Raw genomic sequence first — 20,594 nt, 5'->3', positions numbered from 1 at the left:
GGCCATGCTGTCCCCTACACTAACCATGCCAACCCCCCCCCCCCACCCCACCTCCCTTACATAGAACATGTGGCAATCCCTTGGTGTAAATAAGTTTTCAGGAAGCTGGTAATGTTAAGATCTTTAATGGTGATTGATCTACACCAGGAAACTTCATCAAATAATGTAGTGAGACTTCTAGGGATCCAGTGAATGCATTTTCGAATTGACATCTTACAGCTCCTCGACAACTCCAGCGCTCCACAACACTGCATCAATAGTCTGTGTTGTGTACTCCAATGTGAGATTTGAACTGAAAATATTTTGATTTGAACATTGAAACCATTAGCTGCTCAGCCATATCAGTATAATCTTGCATTAGCAATGAGGGTACAGCTTGTTGTGTTAATCCATTGCCCTCCAAACAAGACTACACCATGATTAGAATGAATTGTAAATGCTCAAATTCAAAACAGCTCAGAAGTTCACTGAACCTCCAGCACTCTTACAGAGCTTCAAAAGTTAAAACTCAAGGCAAATACAACAGAAACCAGTGAAAACAAAACACAGAACCTGACTGCTACAACACACTTATTCATTTGCATTATATTTTAAATCTACACCATTAAAGATCAATATTAAAAGACTCCAGTTGCTCAATTTAATGACTAATTCAACATTTCAACAGGTGACATAGTCTTTGTAGAGGTTAGTGCAATGCCATTATGGGGCATATCAGGTGCTGTGCGTATGTTCTCCTGATGTCTGCATGGGTTTTCTCCAGGTTCTTCAGTTTTCTCCCACCCTTCAAAACGTTCAGTGGTTGTAGATTATTTTGGTGTAATTGGACAGCATTGGCCCATGGGCCGGAAGTTTCTGTGGCCATGCTGTATATCTAATTTCCTTTCATTTGAAGTTTTTCTGCACTCTGCTTATCAGGCTGGTCTTTCTGCCAGAGTTTACCCATCTACAAATATTAACTTAGCTTTTCTCCATTAACCGCAGCCTGGCCAATTGTATTTCTTGCAACCCTACTTTTATATTTTCTCTCTGCCCCTCCCTTATCAACCTGATGACTTTATCAGCACCAAATCACAATGGAAACACCAGTTACACACAATCAGAAGTATTCTTTGTCCTGTCCATTCCCTCCCACACGCTCCCCTCTCCCCCCTTCCCACCTGATCTTCTCTGAAACTTGAAACTTGTTTGTGTCACTTCACTCCTGTTTAGTTATTGATCGGAATCATTTTTACTTTCTGCGGATGCTGCTTGATTTATTGTGAGTTTTTGAATTCCTTTTATATTTTCCTCTAAAAAATATTGATTTGATTTGATAGAGTGATTAAATATTGGTAAAAGGTTGAAGACTGAAGATTCTATTATTGTCAAGTAATGAAACTTGACAATAATACAAAATTTCCTTTAGTCCACGTTAAGCAGTCAAAGATTCGTTGTCAGCAGAAATTGCACAGCGACCTTAATTGTCAGAGAAAGACAAGTGAAAGTGAGATTCCCCAGAGTCACAGAGTGTCCGTGACTTTGCCTCTGCAACCACATAGGCTTCAATCCTAGACATCGGCAACCCAAGCTCCAGATGCAAACCTTTGTTATGATCAAGAAGCTCTCAGCGCCTTTGGCACTCTTACTTCTCGCTTCCAATACCTGGTTCTTCCTTCAGCCAGTCTCGAGCCAAACCCCAGCAGCCCGCAGACTGATTTATGTTCTTTTACCGTGGTCGCCTGAAGCCTGCATGAGTTCCTCGCCTCGAAGTCCCAAACAACCTGCCACAAGTGTATTCTTCACACTGAGAGACCCTAGCTGGCCTGCCGCCATGCTCACAGTCCCATGGGGTAATCTCCTTTGCTTTTCCTTCTCACGCGGTGGGGTGGGGGGGGAAGATGTCCTCAATTTATGGTGCCCTGCACCAGTCCTCTGCTTCCCTGGAGTCTGCAACCCCTTGAGACCACTGCCGAACATAGGTGCCAACATCTTGGGCTCAAACCCCACAGTCACAGGATTTGAAAAGAAAAGTCAGCTCCTTTAACAGGCCATTTAAAGCCTATACAGAGCCAATGGCAGTTGGACTGGACAGATAGACCACACGGGGAATGCTGGGTCTCCGCATTAGCTGCAGTAATAAAAAGACAATGGGGAGATATGACATGATGTAAACACAAGGGATATTTTTATTGACAGGAATAGTTCCTGTTAAGGGTGACAAGATTGAAAGGAATGTTGTGACATGAAAGCATTATTTTGAATGATTGTACAATCTACAGAATCTTATCCTTGCGCGCATATAAACCTTGCAACTTGGAAAAGAGTTTTGCAGTGAGAAGTTTGAGTGACAGAAGTAATTCCCAAAAGGTCTTCTTTCAGCTTCAGAACTTGGGAACAAGTTTACCTAACACAGAAATAGACCAGCAGGCTGCTATTTGGAAATAAATTGAAAGGAAAGTCATCGAGCAAGCATTAATAGAAATTATCCATAGATCTATTATTATTTTAATACTAATTGGATATGCAGCATTTTTTATTCACTCGATAATGTTTTAATGATCTGCTTTTACTTTGTGTAGAAAAACTGCAGACAGAAACCATATTTACATCATTTTGTCAAAATAAGAACAGAGCAGAGTGAAAAGTAACTTCAGCTGTTTAGTTAGAGAATTTGTCTTAAATGAGTGAATAGTTTTTATCCTGAAGCAATTCTGCCAGCAATTCCCATAATTGGCCTTAAACAAGTTTTTTTTTAAAATTACCATAAGCTATTACAAACTTTTAAACACCTTGACACGGAGACAACTTTCTGAATCCCACAGATAGCACATACAATTATAATTTTTGCTTTCTGATGGCCTCATTGTTCTGATCTCAGTCGCTACTTTTTCAAAGTTTCAGCCAAATGAGAGAAAAAAAATGTAGTAAACACACAGGGATGCTGGAGGAACTCAGTCTTTCTCACAGCATCTATCGGCGGTAAAGGTATATTTCTGACATTTTGGGCCTGATCCCTTCTTCAATGTAAAAACAAAAAGGTGGCAAGCGTCTGAATTAAAAGACTGGGGGAGAAAGGGGAAAGAATGGGGGAAGGGGGAGTAAAGACCAATAGAAAAAAAATGTTAATTGGAAATGTAATAGGAAAGATGAGAATTGATTTAGGCTCTGTGAAAGGAGACAGAGGGGAAAGGGAAGACAGAGAGATAAGGGAAAGGTGACAGGGGGAAGAAGAAAAGGGTGGAGGAGGGGTTGGGGTTAACAGAAACCTGAGAAGTCGATGTTAATGCCATCTGGTTGGAAAGTGTCCAGATGAAAGATGAGGTGTTGCTCCTCCAATTTCTGGGTAGCCTCAGTCTGGCAGTGCATGAGACCAATATTGGCAAGGGAATTGGACAGGGAATTGAAATAGGTGTCCAATGTACCCATATTTCCTCAGTTACATCTTGAGGTTTTATTTTTCTTGTTGTTAAATGTTCCCTTTCAATACCCTTCCACATTTTTCCAATCTAACTTTTCCGTCTCGCCAGCTTTGAATTTTTAATTATTAACAAAACTATTCCCATAACTTCCACAATGAATTAAAGATTGGATGTTCATGTCTCTGTGTAGTTCTAATTATTAGGAAGACTTTCAATGCCTGCAATTTCTATGAATCATACATTAGAATATTGTTATAATCTTTCATCTCTGGGTCAAAATCCATTGTGGATGGGAGATTTCATTTGTCAGCTTTTGGCTCATATTCAAGTTAATGTTTCATCTCAGCTCCAAGTTACAGGACTGAAGTGTGGAAGGGAGTACAGGCAGAACTGTCAACCATGTAGTTTATGTCCAATTGCTGATGCTTTCCGGCATAACCCTCGAAAGCTTTGATGGTTCCAAGTGAATGTGGTAACCCCAGATATCCTGAGCAGTCCACATAAATGGTTCTCTGACTGCACTAGCATCAAACGTGACCAAATGACTGACAACATTCTGCCATTTACTCCAATTGCACTCATTTGAATGGAAATAGGCAAGTTTCAAGTAACGTATCTTTTTTTTTAATGACCTATTTTACATTTTGTTAACTGCCTTAAACTTTTTCAATTATCTGGTTAATGTTAACCTTTCTTTACAAAAAGCATGTGTAAAACCCAAAAGTCTGAAGACACTGGGATTGAAGCTAAAATGCAATGCTGGAGAAACTCCCTCCTCTCCCTGCCCCACCATTTTGTTTGAGTGCATGCCTACACTTTGCTCATACCTTGATGAAGGGCTCAAGCCTGAAACATCAGTTGTGTATCTTCATCTTTACCATATAAAATACACTGTTTGCCCTGCTGAGTTTCTCCAGCATTGTGTTTTTACACTGAGCATGTTTTGTTATTGTTTCTGAACATTCTTGAATGTCAGAGCCACTCACAAACAACCAAGCTGTTTGACAGCAATTCAGCCTAGGATTGTGACACCACTGGCTGTCTAAACACCTTTGTATGACGATCAAGTCAGAATGCCATAAGAAGCCTCTCACTGGAGTACCTGTGCAAAATTTTGTACATGTTAAGCAGTCGGCGAATATACCAACAAACCAACGAATACAAAGCACACCTATTCATTCCTGATTCACTTGATTGGTTTGAGATATAATGTTTTTGGTGTGCAATGCTTGGTGCAAACTACTTTAACCCATCGTTCAGGAATTGCTGTGTCTAATGATCACATGATGTAAATGTCAGTCTTTGAGTTATCTGATGCCTAATATTAACTTACATTTACTATTTAATCATCTTTTGTTCTCTCAATTTAGACAAACAGACCGCTGCAGCCCACAAGCCCGTGGTGTTCAAATACATCAATTAACCTACAAACCCTGAGTGTTTTTGGAGGCTGGGAGGAAGCCGCAGCACCTGGAGGAAATCCACGCAGAAACAGAGAGATCGTATGAACCTGGGCTGCTGGCGCTGCAATACGTTGTGATAACTGTGCCACACTTTATTCTTTAAATTAACAGTCCATCTTTTCTCACTCCTTGTTTATAAATGCTGCTCAGTAATTTTTTTGTCAACTTGCCAAAGGCACATTTTAATAATCCTTTCTCTACCTCAACAGTTATCTGCTTCCAATGTTTTCAGATGGGTTTTCTTTTGTAGATCTCCAACATTTACAAAATGTTTTATTTAATGTTAAAATGGACATGAACACTTTTGGGTGTATTTTATGGATTTTGAGCTGCTGATCACGAAAATCACCTTAAAAATTTCCTATCACATACAGTTCTTTTAGGGACAGCATATTTTTGTGTTTTCCCATTATATTTTTAACATGCTTCAAGGATACAAAACCATGAAATGCATCACCTGCACTTGGACGTCTTCCCTGCTGATCTTGGTGGAGTCACTGACGAACATAGTGAAAGGTTTCACCAGGACATTGCGACCATAGAAAAGAGGTATCAAGGCAGCTGGAATCCGTCAATGCTAGCCTCTATTGTTGGACACTGACAGGAAAGGCATTCAATGCTGCGTACAAATGAAAATCAGTGGCTCAATTTTTTTTTAATGTCAGTTGAACTAACACAATGTGTCAGGATCATTATGCGATTAAACATGCTAGATTCAATAACAGTTTATTTAATGTTTTTCCAACTTACAGAAAACCTGAAATTATCTTTTGTGTTCAGCTTGAAGTTGACTATTATATTCCCCAGTTTTTTTTCAGGAAGCAAACCTTTTGAAAACATTTGTTGTCCTATGAAATCAACTTGAGAAATGTCAAGGTATAATCAGACAAGAGTCATGCCTAAACCATTAAAAGAAATATTAGGAGAGCTGAACTAAAGCTTGATCACCAAACTGGAAATTAAGGAGGGTCTGATTGTGCAAAAGAGAATGAGAAATGGGGGTCTAAATGTAGGACACACAAATTAAGTGCTAGAGGCAGGACACTACTGGCTTAAGCCAGAATATCCTTCAAAATATGTTTTGAATAAGTTTAAATAAAAGCACACTTTTATCCTGGAAGAACTTAGCCGATCTATAGTAGACAAAGATATATTGCCAACATTTCTGGCCTAAGCCTAAGCCCTTTTTCAAAGAATAAGCCAAAAGCAGAAAATCTCTGAAAATCTCAGAATTTTCCCCAGGACCTTGAGAAAAGTTAATGAGGAAATAGCAGAGGCTCTGACAGTGGCTTTTTAAATATCATTAGAGACGGGGATAGTGCCGGAGGATTGGTGCATTGCACGTGTGGTTCCTTTGTTTAAAAAGGGTTTGAGAGGCAAGCCTAGCAATTATCAGCCTGTAAGTTTGACATCTGTGGTAGGTAAATTAATGGAAAGCGTTCTTAGAGATAGTATATATATAAGTATCTGGAGAGACAGGATCAGATCAGGAACACTCAACACGGATTTGTGAGTTGAAGGTCATGTTTGACCAATCTTGTTGAATTTTTTGAAGAGGTGACTAGGAATGTTGATGAGGGTAGAGCAGTGCATGTTGTCTTAATGGACCAGTAAGGCCTTCGATAAGGTTCCACATGGAATGTTAGTTAGGAAGGTTCAGCCGTTAGGTATTAACTTTGAGTTAGTCAAATGGATTCAACAATGGCCGGAAAGGAAATGCCAGAGAGTCATAGTGGATAACTGCTTGTCAGGCCAGAGGCCGGTGACAAGCAGTGTGCCTCAGGGATCTGTATTGGGTCCTTTGCTTTATGTCATATACATTAATGATTTGGATGATGGAGTGGTAAATTGGATTGGTAAATATGTGGATGAATCTAAAATGGGTAGAATTGTGGATAATGAAGAAGGTTTTCAAAGATTGCAGAGAGATTTGGACTGTTTAGAAGAGTGGGCTGAAAGATGGCAGATGGAGTTTAATGTTGATAAGTGTGAAATGCTTCATTTTGTTAGAAATATTCAAAACAGGACATACATAGTAAATGGGAGGGCATTGAGGAATGCAGAGGAGCAGAAATATGTAGGAAAAATGGTGCATCATTTCCTGAAGGTAGAATCTCTTGTGGATAGGGTGGAATCTCATGTGGATAGGCTTTTGGTATGGTGGCCTTTATAAATCAATGCGTAGAATACAGGAGCTGGGAAATGATGTTCAGACTGCTCAAGGCATTGTTGAGGCCGGATTTAGAGTACTGTGTGCAGTTCTGGTCACCAAATTATAAGAAGGATATCAACAAGGTAGAGGGGGTGCAGAGAAGATTTACGAAAATGTTACCTGGGTTTCAGAATCTAGATTACAAAGAAAGATTAAGCAAATTAGGTATTTCAAGTGTAGAAGGTTGAGAGGGAATTTGATAGAGGTATTTAAGATTATGAGAGGGATAGATAGAGTTGATGTGGATAGGCTTTTTCCATTGAGAGTAGGAGAGATTGAAACAAGAGATAATGAGTTAAGAGTTAAGCGGCAAAAGTAACATGAGGGGGAACTTCTTTACTCAGAGAGTGATGGCTGTGTGGAATGAGCTTCTGGGAGAAGTAGTGGTGGCAGGGTCAATTTTGTCATTTAAAGAAAAATTGGATACGTATATGGATGGGAGGGGGATGGAGGGTTATGGGTAACATGCAGGTAGGTGGGACTAGAGGAGAGTACTTAGTTCTGTGCAGACTAGAAGGGCCAAAATGGCTTGTTCCCATGCTGTAATTGTTATATGGTTATATGGTTATAATTCAGACAATGCTTGTTGTGGAGGAATCCAAATCAACACAAGGTGTTAGTTGAATATGATAAGGGACATAATAAAAATTTACCATGTTTGAGCGAAGGGAGACAGAATGGAAAGACAGAGATAGGGAACGGCAATAGGAGAAGAAGTGGGGGAGTGGTTAAAAAAGCCAGAGAACTCGATATTAATGCCATCTTATTGGAGGGTGCCCAGACGGATGATTAGATATTTTTTCCACCAATTTGCAGGTGGTCTCAGTCTGGCAGTGCATGAGATTATTGACAGACATGTCAACAAGGAATGGGATGGAAATTGAAATGGGTGGCCACTGCGAGATGCTTGGTATTACAGCGAACAGAGCCAAGGTCCTCAACAAAGTGATCTTCCAGTCTGCATCCAGTCTCTCCGATGTAGTGGAGACCACAACGAGAGCAGTGGATGCAGTTGATGACCCATGTACATTCACAAGTGAAATGTTGCTTCACTTGGATGGACTGTTTGGGGCTGTGAATCGTGGTGATGGAGGAGGTGTGGATGGAAGTGGATGATCTCCTGTGGTTACAAGAGTAGGTCCCAAGGTGACGATTGGTGGTGAGGGAGGAGTGGACGAGGGTCATGAAGGAATTGGTCCCTGTGGAAGGCAAAGAGGGGAGGAGAGGGGAATATGTGTCTAGTGGTGGGATCACATAGTATGTGGCAGAAATGGATGTGTTGAATGCAGATGCTAGTGAGATAGTAGGGGAGGACAAGAGGAATCCTGTCTTTGTTGTGCGTGGGGGCGGAATGGGCCAGGGCAGATGTGAGGGTAATGGAGGATATGCAAATGAGTGCTGAGTTGATGGTGGTAGAGGGAAAACCATGTTGTTTGGAGAGGGAGGGAATCTCTGATGATTTGGCTTGGAAATCCTCAACCTGGGTGCAGATGCAATGGAGACAAAGGAATTGTGAGAATGAAATGAAATCCTTACAGGGGACAGCATGGGAAGAGGTGTAGTTGAGGTAGCTGTGGAAGTTGGTGAGTTTATAGAAGATGTCCATTGAGAGTTTGTCTTCCAAGAGGTAGACAGGGAGATTGAGGAAAGGCAAAGTGTTACTTGCAGTCTCCAGTTCCTACTCTCATGGATCTGGGTGAAATTAAATCTTTGCAGGAGCAATACAGAAGTTCAAGTGAGGTGGAGATGTGATAGAGAACTTTTTTTATATCTTATGTTGGCAATAGTAATTTTAAAAGTACTATCACTCTCTCAACTTGGAATCTTGAGATCTTACTGCTTTAATTATGCAATTTAATTTTCACAATTTGTTGCCAAGTTCCTTCTCACAGGAAAGACTTCGATTTCAATTTCAATTTAAACTCATTGCATTTATGATATCCAGTACAATGCAAAAAAAATGTATTATTTATTCAGTAATGTTAAAGATAGAATAGTATGCTACCATTTTCTTCAGTTATGCAAGATTGCATTTTTATTTTGTGCCAAGTTTTAAACATAAACTTCCAGCACTAGATTGACAGAAATATTCTCTCCAAGCTGGTAATTAGTCTCAAAGTTGGAAAAGTTTTTTATAAAGAGGATTTTGCCCAGAGGGATCTGAATATAGACTGTCAAAACTTATTCAATGAGTCTTTCAAAGCACACAACACAAGGATTTATTTTAATCTAAGCGTGATGCAATTTAGGTCCAAGTCACAACTGTGCAAAATGAACCATGTGCTTAAATGGATAGGAAAACAGTTTCCTTCCATTTCCTTTTGGAAACTCCTAAATTTATGAAACCAAATTTTGGATTTAGTTCAGGAACAGGGATTTATTGCACCTAATTTACATTATATAGCAAAGATAAAGATAAATAATCAACAATACAAGCTTGAGTCTTTCATCAAGGTATGAGCAAAATGTAGGCATGCAGCCAAACAAAATGGTTGGGGGGTGGGAGGGGCATGGGGAGGAGCACAGTCCCATAGGCAGGAGGTAATAGGTAGATCAGGGAGGGAGTGCACACGAGCAAACCAGGGCTGGAGGGGGCAGGGATAGTGGGTCTGTAAATGGAGACAGAGGAGGGTGGAGAGCTAGAGGAAAGAGGACAGAGGGATGGGGAGGAAAGGGAGCTAGCAGGACGCAGAGAAGTTCATGTTAATGCCATCCAGTTGGAGAGTCCTCGGACAGAAAATTAAGTGTTGCTCTTTTCCTTTACAGTCTTGGTTTGACAGCACATGAGGCCATGGACAGATATATTAGAGCAGTAGTGGGACACAGAATTGAAATTGTTGGCCACTGGGAGGTCCCTGTCATTGAGGCGGACAGAGCAAAGATGCTTAATGAAGTGGCCTCCCAGTCTACGTGTAGTCTCTCTGGTGTTGAGAAGTCTACACTGTGCAGGAATAAGTGGGAGATGGGATTAATTGGATGCTTCTGAGAGCTGGCACAGATTTAATGAGCTGATGGCACAAGGAAATATATGAGCCTCAGATAAAAGAATTTGGCCAGAGAATAAGGAATGTTTTTATATTAGTAAAGTGGCCAAGTCAGCAACACTCAATGATCAGACACCTCTTTATGTTTGCAGATGAAAAGAAATCCTACATTTCCACCTGAAAAACTGATGGTAAAAGAATAAAGTGAAAGTGAGGTTGAAGACATTTTCACTTATACCCAATCATTAACTCAATGGTTTTGCTCATTTAGATGTCAGCCTTCACCACTTCCCTGTGGTCACACTCTACTAAGCCATCCTACGTTAGAAGTTTATGCGATAGTATATGACCCAGTGCTGTTGTTAGATCACCAAGCTGCTGGTCAACCTCCGGATGACTTTACATTCTGGCTGAATGAACTGAGAGCTACAGGAAAAAGCCTGGTAAGAACTGTTGGGGAAATTAAGGACATCTTTAAAAATAGGATTAAGGAGGTGGAGCTGATAAAATCATTGGGGGAATTTGCAACTGTAATTGCCCCGAATGAATGAATGGTAGAATCTGGGGGTGAAGGAGAGAGTTGATGAGATTAATAGAGGATTACTGAAAATGGGTGGTTGGTTAATATGGAGTTGAAGGGCTCGTTTCTGTGCTGTAATCTCACTGTGAAATGCTGAATGGATTGGTTTCAGAAGCCCAGGCCGAGAGGCAGGGTTTAGATCGCCTTTCTCCTTCTAAATGGAACTTGGCCTTCATGATGGTATGGTTATCTAGCGTAAGTCAGTCCCACCCTGATTATGATTGTATTACTCATGTGATCCAGGCACTGGACTCACTGTACTATAACCAAAAGTGCTGGAGAAACTTAACAGGTCATGCAGCATCCATAGGAACCAAAACATAACCAATGTTTCAGGCCTGAACCTTTCATTAAAGTTATGGAATCACTGATTCAACATTAGTTAGTCAGCCAAAGCAATGGGAAATGTACTTTCCCACGGAAAGACCACTACACAAGGAGCAGGTATGAACCATGAAAAGTAATCTCCTAGGCAAAATGGAGATTCTGAATGAGAATACAAACAACAAAGGGTACTTGGCAGCTGTGTCAGGACCAAAATTACATAACCTGCAATAAAACCAAATCCAGTGCAGTAGGAGGCAGCAAAGCTTTACTCTCAGATGAAATCAATGCCTTTCCTGCATCCTGAACACAAATGTCATCATGAAGAAAGCACGACAACACCTCTACTTTCTCAGGGTTTGTGGCGGTTTGGTATGACATTAAAAACATTGGCAAACTTTGACAAATGTGTAGTGGAATGTGTGCTGACTGGCTGCATCACCATCTGGAGCACCAATACGTGAGTGGAAAGGTGGTGGACACAGCTCAGTATATCACAGGCAAACTCTCCCCACCATCAAGAAAATTTAGACGGAACGCTGCCGTCAGAGGTAGTAGCAATCATCAAGGATTTACACCACCCAGCACACACACTGTTCTCGCTGCTGCCATCAGGAAAGAGGTATGGGTGCCACAGATTCACATTATCAGGTTCAAGAACAGTTGCTACCCCTCCTCAACAACAAACTCAATCAGAGATCAGAATCTCATGTAAGGACTCTTACTTGGTACATTATTTATTATTGAACATTCATTTTCTGTATTGCACTGTTTGTTTGCACTTTTTCTTTGTTTACATGTATATTTTTTGAGAACATATATTTTCTTAAGTATTTTGCAGTATAGATAAGTAGAAATTCTGCATGGCCCACAAGAAAAATGAATATGAGAGTTACAGTAAATGTGATGCAATGTATTGACACTTAATCTGAACCTTGATTTTGATTTTAACTCCACATGAAGATTGCAGTGAATGAAACATACTCAACCTTAAAGTAAAAGAAATCAATGAACTTCCTTGTGTAACAATAGAGGATGAATATGGTGTTCTCCATGTACAAGTTATCCACTGCAGGAAAGTGATGTCAACAGTGATTTTGGCATCATGGTGCAGTGTGAATAAAAGCTCTCATGACTAGAGGGAGAACAAAAGCTTTTATTAGCTTATAACTATGGGTAGGGTTTCACAGTAGTCTTCAGAAGGGTTCTGGGTTTAAGCGGGAAACCAGGGTAATATGTGGGCAGATGGGGGTGGAGCTGGGAGTTGGGATCAGCCATCAGCACAACACACTACCAGTGAATCCCATTTCACTGAATTCACTCCTTCCTGTAGAATTTATGGTCTGTGAATGAAGACAGAGAACATTGGTTCAAAAATAAGTGGTAACAAAAATATACAGTTATTTACAAATTTACAAATTTTAGTGATCCTGGGGGTCTGGAGATCCTGGTGGAGCACCTTAGCACTGGGGAGCTTGGGTCTCCTGGTCCCCTTGTGATGGAAGAGAGGTGGGCTGGGTCTCCGGTTCGACAATGGAGTGGGGTGCCTTTTCCTCCTGAACCAGATCCCCCGAGGCCCTGACTGGGGACGGTGAGAATGTGCTCCGTGGCTCGCAGGGCATCTGATGCAATGGACCCTCTGTTCCAGTGGGTGCCAGGTCACTGATGGAGACAGTGTCCTCCCTGCCAACTGGGTACTCCACATAGGCATACGTGGGATTGGCATGGAGCAGTTTCACTCTTTCCACCAGGGAGTCGGTCTTGCTTTTCTTCACATTTCCTAAGAAGGACTGGATCAGGAGTAGTGAGTCAGACTAGGAGTATAGTTCCCGGTGCCAATCTTCTTTTAAAAGTGAATAGGAGCTCATACATAGTAGCGACCAGATGGAGTGGAGTGCCATGGGGAAGACATCCTTCCTGTGTGAGTCTGGAAGGCCTTTTGAATTCAGGACCAGTTTGATAGCCTTCTAAACTGTGGCATTCTCCTTTTCAACCTTTCCATTCCCCTGGGGTTTGTAGCTAGTAGTCCTGCTGGATGAGGCTCAGAAAGAATGAGCCCCGGTTGCTATGAATAAAACTGGGATACCCGAACAGAGGGAAAATGGAGTATAGGGCCTTCATAACCAACGTGGTGGACGTGTCTGGGAATGGAATGGTGAATGGGAAGTGGGAGCACTCATCAGTGATAGAGAGGAAGAATGTTCCCATTCGTGGAGGGGAGAAGTTCCTTAAAATCAACACTGAGTCATTCGAAGGGCCTGAATGACTTGATCAGGTATGCCTTTGTGGGGCGGTAGAAGTGCGGATGACCTGGTCATTTCCCTGTCTTCCATGGAGTAGGGCAGATTGTGCGCCTTGACAAAATGAGCCATGCGGGTGACCCCTAGATCGCAGAGTTCATTATGCATAGACGGCTGTTGGCCAGTGTGTGCAGAGACACAGCTTCCTCTGGATAAGTTATCTGGAGGGTCATTAAGGGCTCCTACCCGATAGACAATGTCATAATTGTACGTGAAGCGTTCAATCCTCCACCTAGCAATCTTGTCAATCTTATATTTTCCCCTCCTGACATTATTAAGTATGAATGTGATCGAGCCATTGGTCAGTAAGGAGTGTAAATCTTCTATCAGCCAGGTAATGTCTCCAGTGCCTCGCGGCTTCTACAATGGCTTGAGCTTTCTTTTCCACTGATGGATTCCAGAGCTCATGGCCTTGTAATGTCCACAAAAATAATGTAACCGGCCTGCCCACCTGATTGAGGGTAGCAGCCAGGACTATGTCTGAAGCATCGCTTTCTACTTGGAAAAGTACATTCTCATCCACCGCATGCATGGCAGCTTTTGCAATGTCATTCCAGAGGTAGTTAAAATCCTTTTGGGCTTTTAAGAGAGGGAAGAGAGGGAAGAGAGGGAAGAGAGGGAAATTAGTGACTTTTAAGAGTGGGCAAACCTTATCAGCATATTGAAGAATTCACTGGGTGTAATATGAGAAAAAACCCAGGTATCGCCTCGAAGCCTTTGTGCTCCTGGGGATGGGGAGCTCTAACAGCGGGCGCATCCTATTGGGATTGAGGCTAATTATGCCATTCTCCACCACATAGCTAAGGGTAGCCAGACGTTTAATCTTGAACACGCATTTCTCAGAGTTATAAGTGAGATTCAGGGCTTTTACTATGTGGAGAAAATTCTGGAGGTTGGCGCCATAGTCTTCCAAGATGAGGCTATAGATGGTGACATTATTGAGGTAGGGGAAGGTAGCCTTCAACCCATACTCGTCCACTATTCTGTCCATCTGCCTCTGGAAGATAGAAACCCCGTTAGTAATATAGAAAGGGACACTCTGGAATTGATAGAGATGACTGTTAGCCTCAAATGCCGTATATAGATGATCCTCGGAATGGATTGGCAGCTGGTGATAGGCAGCTTTCAGGTCGATGGTGGAATAGACCCGATATTGCATGATATCATTTACCATGTCTGAAATATGAGGGAGGGGGTATGCATCCAGGAGTGTGTATCGATTAATGGTTTAGTTTTAGTCAATTACTAGTCTGGACTTGTTTTCCCCCTTTACCACTACCATTGCACTCTCCACAGGCTGGTGCTAGGTTCCATGGTACATTCATCCAGCAGATGTTGAGTCTCTGACTTTATAAACTCGTGGTCTGCTGCACTGTATCTCCTGCTCTTTGTAGCAAAGGGCTTGCAGTCTGGGGACATATTCTGAAAGAGAGGAGGGAGGGTCGATATTCAGTGTGGAGAGGCTGCATGAGGGTTCTGATTTTAGGGGCCCTCTGTTCCAAACCATTACAGGGACCAGAATACTCCAAGGTCACGCTTTTAAAGAGACACAGGAAGTCCAGACCCAACAACACCAGAGCACACAGGTCATCATGAATATGCAAGCAAAATTTAGAGAATTCCCCACCTTCAAATGACAGATATACTATGCAATGTTATTGAACACGCTTAGAATGTGAATGTAACATGATAAATATGTGGTAATTAGAAGGATACATCTTCAGGTTTTATTTTTACACAGTCTGTGAGTCTATGAAGCTTTTAGTAGAACCCGTATCGATTAGGCATTTGTCTGTTTACCTTCACAGTCACTATAGAGTTGCTGAGCTGGTAAGGTCTGTCCTGATCTAGGCTAGGTCCCTGGAGACTCCATACTCCTCACTTGAATTGCCCCCACCGTCCTGGGTTGCCCTGTATGAGAAAGATGTTGTTGATCTCGTGGTGTGGCAAGATAGCTGCCCTCCTTCCTCCGACGATGATCGTGCCAAGTTTTAATTTGGATCATAGCCAAGCCTTTTTGCACCATTTCTTTACAGCCACCCTCCATCAGCCTATCGTGCAGCAAGCGGGTTCAGGTGAATTCAGGCTAGATGGCTAGGGGATGGAATTGGATCCGGGAGTGGTGCAGGCTGCGAACTTCTCTGGGCTTCCCCACGCATGGCAAAACCTCGCCCAATATCCTTTCTTGCCAAGCTGGAACACACTGAGACCGTTTCCGGCCAATAAGATCAGGAATGTTGGCTCTTGTCACAGAAAAAAACACTTCCTGGCATGGAAAGCAGCAGCCAGTAGGGCAGGGGTAGCGGGAGCAGCCAGTTCTTGGAAGAGCTCACCTGGGTGGGCAAACTCACTGGGTTCGAGGTTGTTGTTCTTGAGCTTGGCCTGTTCCGGTGATTTGGCTAGCCAGGTCCTTCCTTCCCGACCCGAGCAGTCACTGCCTCATGTACCTCAAGCGGATCCCTGCGACAAGAGTGTCCCCAATCTGTTCTTCCTCATAAATGTGGCCCGTAGCCATTTTGCACCTGCACTTCTTGGCAAGCATCCACAGATTCAGCAGGTAGTCATCGATGGTTTCTTCTGGCCACTGGTGACGTAAAGTGAGTCATTACCTCACTAGAACCTCATTCTGTGACTTCAGGTACCTAGCCTTCAATGCCTTGATAGCAGCGTCATACATAGAGCAGTCCCTGATGACTGCATATCCTTTTATTCCTACCCTCAAAATGAGTGCGGACCTCTTGAGTGGACAACGTCTCTGGTCACATTCAGGTAGGCCTGGAAGCAGTCTAGCCAGTATGTGAACTCCTCAGCTGCATCAGGGTTGGAGCATCTATCAGTAGCATACCTGGCTTGAGTTGCGCTTCCATCATTAAGGAATAAGCTAATAAAACTGTAGCATGAATAAAAGCTCTCATGACTGGAAGGAGAACAAATGTTTTTAATAGCTTATAACTGATGGTAGGGTTTCACAGTAGTCTTCAGAAGGGTTCTGGGTTTAGGTTGGAAACCAGGGTTATATGTAGGCAGATTGTGCGGAGCCAGGAGGCGGAACCAGTCATTAGCACAACACCCTACCAGTGAATCCCAGTTCAATGCAAATGGCAGATATGGTCCTGTTCTAGTTGAGAGTTTCAAGGTGATATTTTCTGAGAGCCACAAAATGAGAGAGTATTGGTTAGTACCCATTTCAAAAACATGTAAAATAAAGTCCTTCATTAATCCATTTGTACCTAAACATTTTGTTCAGAGTTCTGCACGGATCCAAGGACCTCAAAATGCAGATTGTTTGGTGTTTCCTCTGAAATAGCTGGGCACTCTGGTCCTATGTTAGAAGAATACATGGTCGTCAATGACGCAGTGCCAAATCTTGGACCACTGCCACTTTGACACACGTGGTTATGTTCAACTGTGACTTCAGAAGACCTTAACTCGACTCAAAGCTGCAGCATTATAATTTCAAGATATGGGAAAAAGAAAACTTGTCACAGTGACTAATGACATTTAGAAGTTATTCAGAATTTAATTACAAAGAACAAAGTGATTGAATTTCATCTGATTGTTTTGCCATGTTACAACAAAAAAAGATTAAGAAAAGCATTTCTACAAACAGTTGACTATTTATGGAATAGTTAAGAAGTTAAATTAAATTAACATTTATAATTGAATTATCACTCTCTCAAGGTCTGTTTGAGAGAGGTCTAAGCAACTAGTCATGCTACTCAATAATTTTCTTAAACGATAATGAAAGGAAGATGCATTTTGATTTGCAAGGATAAATCATACTTTCTAACTCACCAGATGAATTCTCATATGTTTGTGCAAAGTTGATCATTCTACAGCACCTGAAAGAAAACATAGCTGTTGACATCATTTCTGCTTGTATCAGTGTCAGGAGTTCCATTGTTCACATTAACAAGGAGTCTGTTCAACCCTTCACTTCTGTCCCAGCTTTATACAAGAGTAATCCAGCAAATGCATGATTGCAAAATCAATACCTATCTAGGATGTGGCACTTTCTGTCGCATACTTTCAGTGACAGGTCTAAAGGTGGTTGGTCAGTCTTGTTCTAAAATTTAGAATCTAAATGATCTTTCTGCACTTTGAGTGGTGATGACTTCTTTGGCTTGGCTTCGCGGACGAAGATTTATGGAGGGGGTAAAAAGTTCACGTCAGCTGCAGGCTCGTTTGTGGCTGACAAGTCCGATGCGGGACAGGCAGACACGGTTGCAGCGGCTGCAGGGGAAAATTGGTTGGTTGGGGTTGGGTGTTGGGTTTTTCCTCCTTTGCCTTTTGTCAGTGAGGTGGGCTCTGCGGTCTTCTTCAAAGGAGATTGCTGCCCGCCAAACTGTGAGGCGCCAAGATGCACGGTTTGAGGCGATATCAGCCCACTGGCGGTGGTCAATGTGGCAGGCACCAAGAGATTTCTTTAGGCAGTCCTTGTACCTTTTCTTTGGTGCACCTCTGTCACGGTGGCCAGTGGAGAGCTCGCCATATAACACGATCTTGGGAAGGCGATGGTCCTCCATTCTGGAGACATGACCCACCCAGCGCATCTGGATCTTCAGATTTCATTAATTACTGTGGCTAAGAGTATCCTTGAAACGTTGTTTTTCTCCACTTGACAACAGCTTGGAGTGACATTGTGCCAATCACGGTCAGCTGTTATCACTTATGTGTATGATACCAAGAATCTCCAAATCAACATTGGGAATAATTCCTGAAGCCAGTACCTTAGGTGTGACTGCAACACCATAACTGCAACCTATGACCTTCTCCACCTCTCAGATGAGTTCATCCAATTTCGCTTTCAATTCTTAAAATATTCACTGAGGATCTGCTGATGGATAAGTTTGCCACAGATGTAACAAGGGACATTAAAACACTTCCTGATAACTCACATCCTGGAAGAAGGGTATTTCTTTGCCCAGACTGTTATTCTTGCTGCACTGGGCAACATAAAGCCTGAAAAGGTGAAATACCTCATCAGTCCTTATCTGAAAGTCTTCTCAGCCCTCTTGCCAAAGCCCCAGCACTTAACTCTGCCCCAGTGATCACCTTCAATCAGTTCTACTCTGAAAACAGTCAGGCTGTCAGCTATATTTCTTCTCCTTTTATTGGCTGCTGGTGCCTCAAAGATCTAATCAAAATCAAGCTCCATCTCCACTTCTCTCAAACCACTTTGCAGGTCCTCCAAAGCCCTTTTTAAACTGGTTGGGGAGGAGCAGTGTTCTGTGGTCATTGCCAGACAATTTATAATGAATGCAATGGGACACAGCATGGAATAATGGGAATAGGAATGTCAATTTTAAAATAGTATATTTGAGTCAGGGAAATTTGAAAGATATAGGTTAAACACTGCCTTTTATCAAAAGTGTCCAGTTACATGCTGACAGCCAAAAGAAGACTGAATGAGATGAGTTCCTTCAGAAGTTGCACTGATTAGTGAACTCAATCCTCCCTTGGAATCTTATCTCCCTACCATATGTTGCAACAAACTTTGGTTGAAGCTCTGCTTAAAGGCTTTTTGTTTACCTCTACCATAACCCTTGCTCTTTGTTCTACTTTGTGAATTGTAGCTTAAAGGTAGCTTAAATTGTAGCCAAGAAGAAACTTGAAAAAGTCGGAAAAAGACATACAACAAAAACAAGGTGAGTGTGTGTGTGTGTGTGTGTGTGTGTGTGTGTGTGTGTGTGTGTGTGTGTGTGTGTGTGTGTGTGTGTGTGTGTGTGTGTGTGTGTGTGTGTGTGTGTGTGTGTGTGTGAATGGTGAAGATTGGACGTTTCCACGAGAATATTAGAACTCTCCAGGGTTACTTTATCTGTTATATAAACACCTGATATAAATTCAAAGATATTCCCTGTCAGGCATATTAATCGTTCCAACTACACAACAATAACAAGTTCCATTATTGAGTGCTTCAAACATAGGCTTTACATGATCAATTATTGAACATTATTACTAGCATGCCACATAGTTTTAAGGTGATTCTTCAAAGAGTAAAGAGGTAGAGAGTCCAAAAGGATGAGTCGGGGAGGTTAGGAGTTGGTGGGCATATCAGCAACTTTTTTCCTTTAGCCATTGCAACACAACTGCTCACCACTCCTGAACCTAAACCACCCCAATTTTCAAGCCACTCTGACATCCAGCCTCAGTTCCATGTGCTGATACCCTGAAGTTAGCCTGGTCACATGCATTTAGTGGAGCTACTACCTCAACCATGCAGTTGGAGATGGAAGATACAATTAACAGCCTTTTCCAGATAATTTCACAGATTTAAAGAAATTTTGCAAAATTTGCTAATGAGTCACCTTAGTATCAGAAACAGAAAATGCTGGAAACACTCAGCAAATCAGGCAGTGTTAACATTTCAGTTTGAGGACTGGCCGAGTATTGTCAGCAATTCCTTTTTTAATATCATATCTGCAGATTTTGTAATTTGCATCCTTGCATTGGCTGCACACAAGATCCTATGGTTTATCTGGAATAATCTGCAGAGAAAACGGGATTAAATTGTCTCAGTAGTCAATTTCAAATTGACTTTTCCCAGGATAATTCTAACATCAAATTTTACTGTTGGAATGATACTTAGCTTAAGATTCTTACTGGTTATCCCCTATTATCTTCCTCATGTGGTCTTGACTCTCTCACCCAACTTCATCATTTTTAGCCAACCCTGCTGCCTCCACCACCCCAAGGACCAGGCCCTTCAAACCCTTTAATCCTCCTATCTTCCCCATTGATACATGTCCATTCCTTCTGATAACTGCACTGATCCACAGATCTCCCCAGGCTCCCAATAAGCCTTTGAATTTCTTCCTTTAACATACAACTGCTCACCACTCCTGAACCTAAACTACCCCAATCTTCATGCCACCCTGACCTCAGTTCCATGTGCTGATACCATGAAGTTGGCTTGGTCATGCATTTAGTAGAGCTACTGCCTCACAGTACCAGAATCCCATGTTTAACCCTGATCTCGGGTGCTTTCTGGATGAATTTCTCATGTTTTTCTTCTAACAGCATAGGTTTCCCCTGGGTTCTCCCATTTCCTAAATGAAGGGCTCAGATGCGAAATGTTAGTTACCCTGTGCTTCCATTAGCTGCTGCATGCCCTACTGAAGTCTCTCAAGCTCTTTTTTGTACTGTGGATGTGGTGGTATGGAGCACCTAATATTGTGGAAAAATTCTTCTTGTGCCTCAAGGTGTCAGACTTGAAGCTGCTGCATCTTTAGCCTGAAGGAAGCAGAGTGGAACAAGCATGAGCAGAATCATGAGGGTCTTTTACCATGTACCTGTGCCACTATTGACATTGTAATCCCTCCAAATGTCT

At 42.0% G+C, this 20,594-nt stretch overlaps 1 long non-coding RNA gene across 1 annotated transcript in view; it reads right to left on the bottom strand.

The window, feature by feature from the left end:
• Positions 1-5,395: 5,395 nt before the first annotated feature.
• Positions 5,396-20,594, bottom strand: part of LOC138761140 (uncharacterized) — a 91,160-nt gene continuing 75,961 nt past the window's right edge. The window contains exons 4-5 of the long non-coding RNA XR_011356139.1: positions 17,060-17,106; positions 5,396-5,483 (exon numbers count right to left, since the gene is read on the bottom strand). This is a non-coding gene — a long non-coding RNA (uncharacterized lncRNA). The remainder of the gene's footprint in view (positions 5,484-17,059; positions 17,107-20,594) is intronic.

The sequence above is a fragment of the Narcine bancroftii genome, chromosome 1 (genome assembly GCF_036971445.1).
Source record: "Narcine bancroftii isolate sNarBan1 chromosome 1, sNarBan1.hap1, whole genome shotgun sequence".
Taxonomy (NCBI): Eukaryota; Metazoa; Chordata; class Chondrichthyes; order Torpediniformes; family Narcinidae; genus Narcine; species Narcine bancroftii.
Note: the sequence above shows the minus strand (reverse complement) of the source record. Positions and strands in the feature narration are given on the sequence as shown.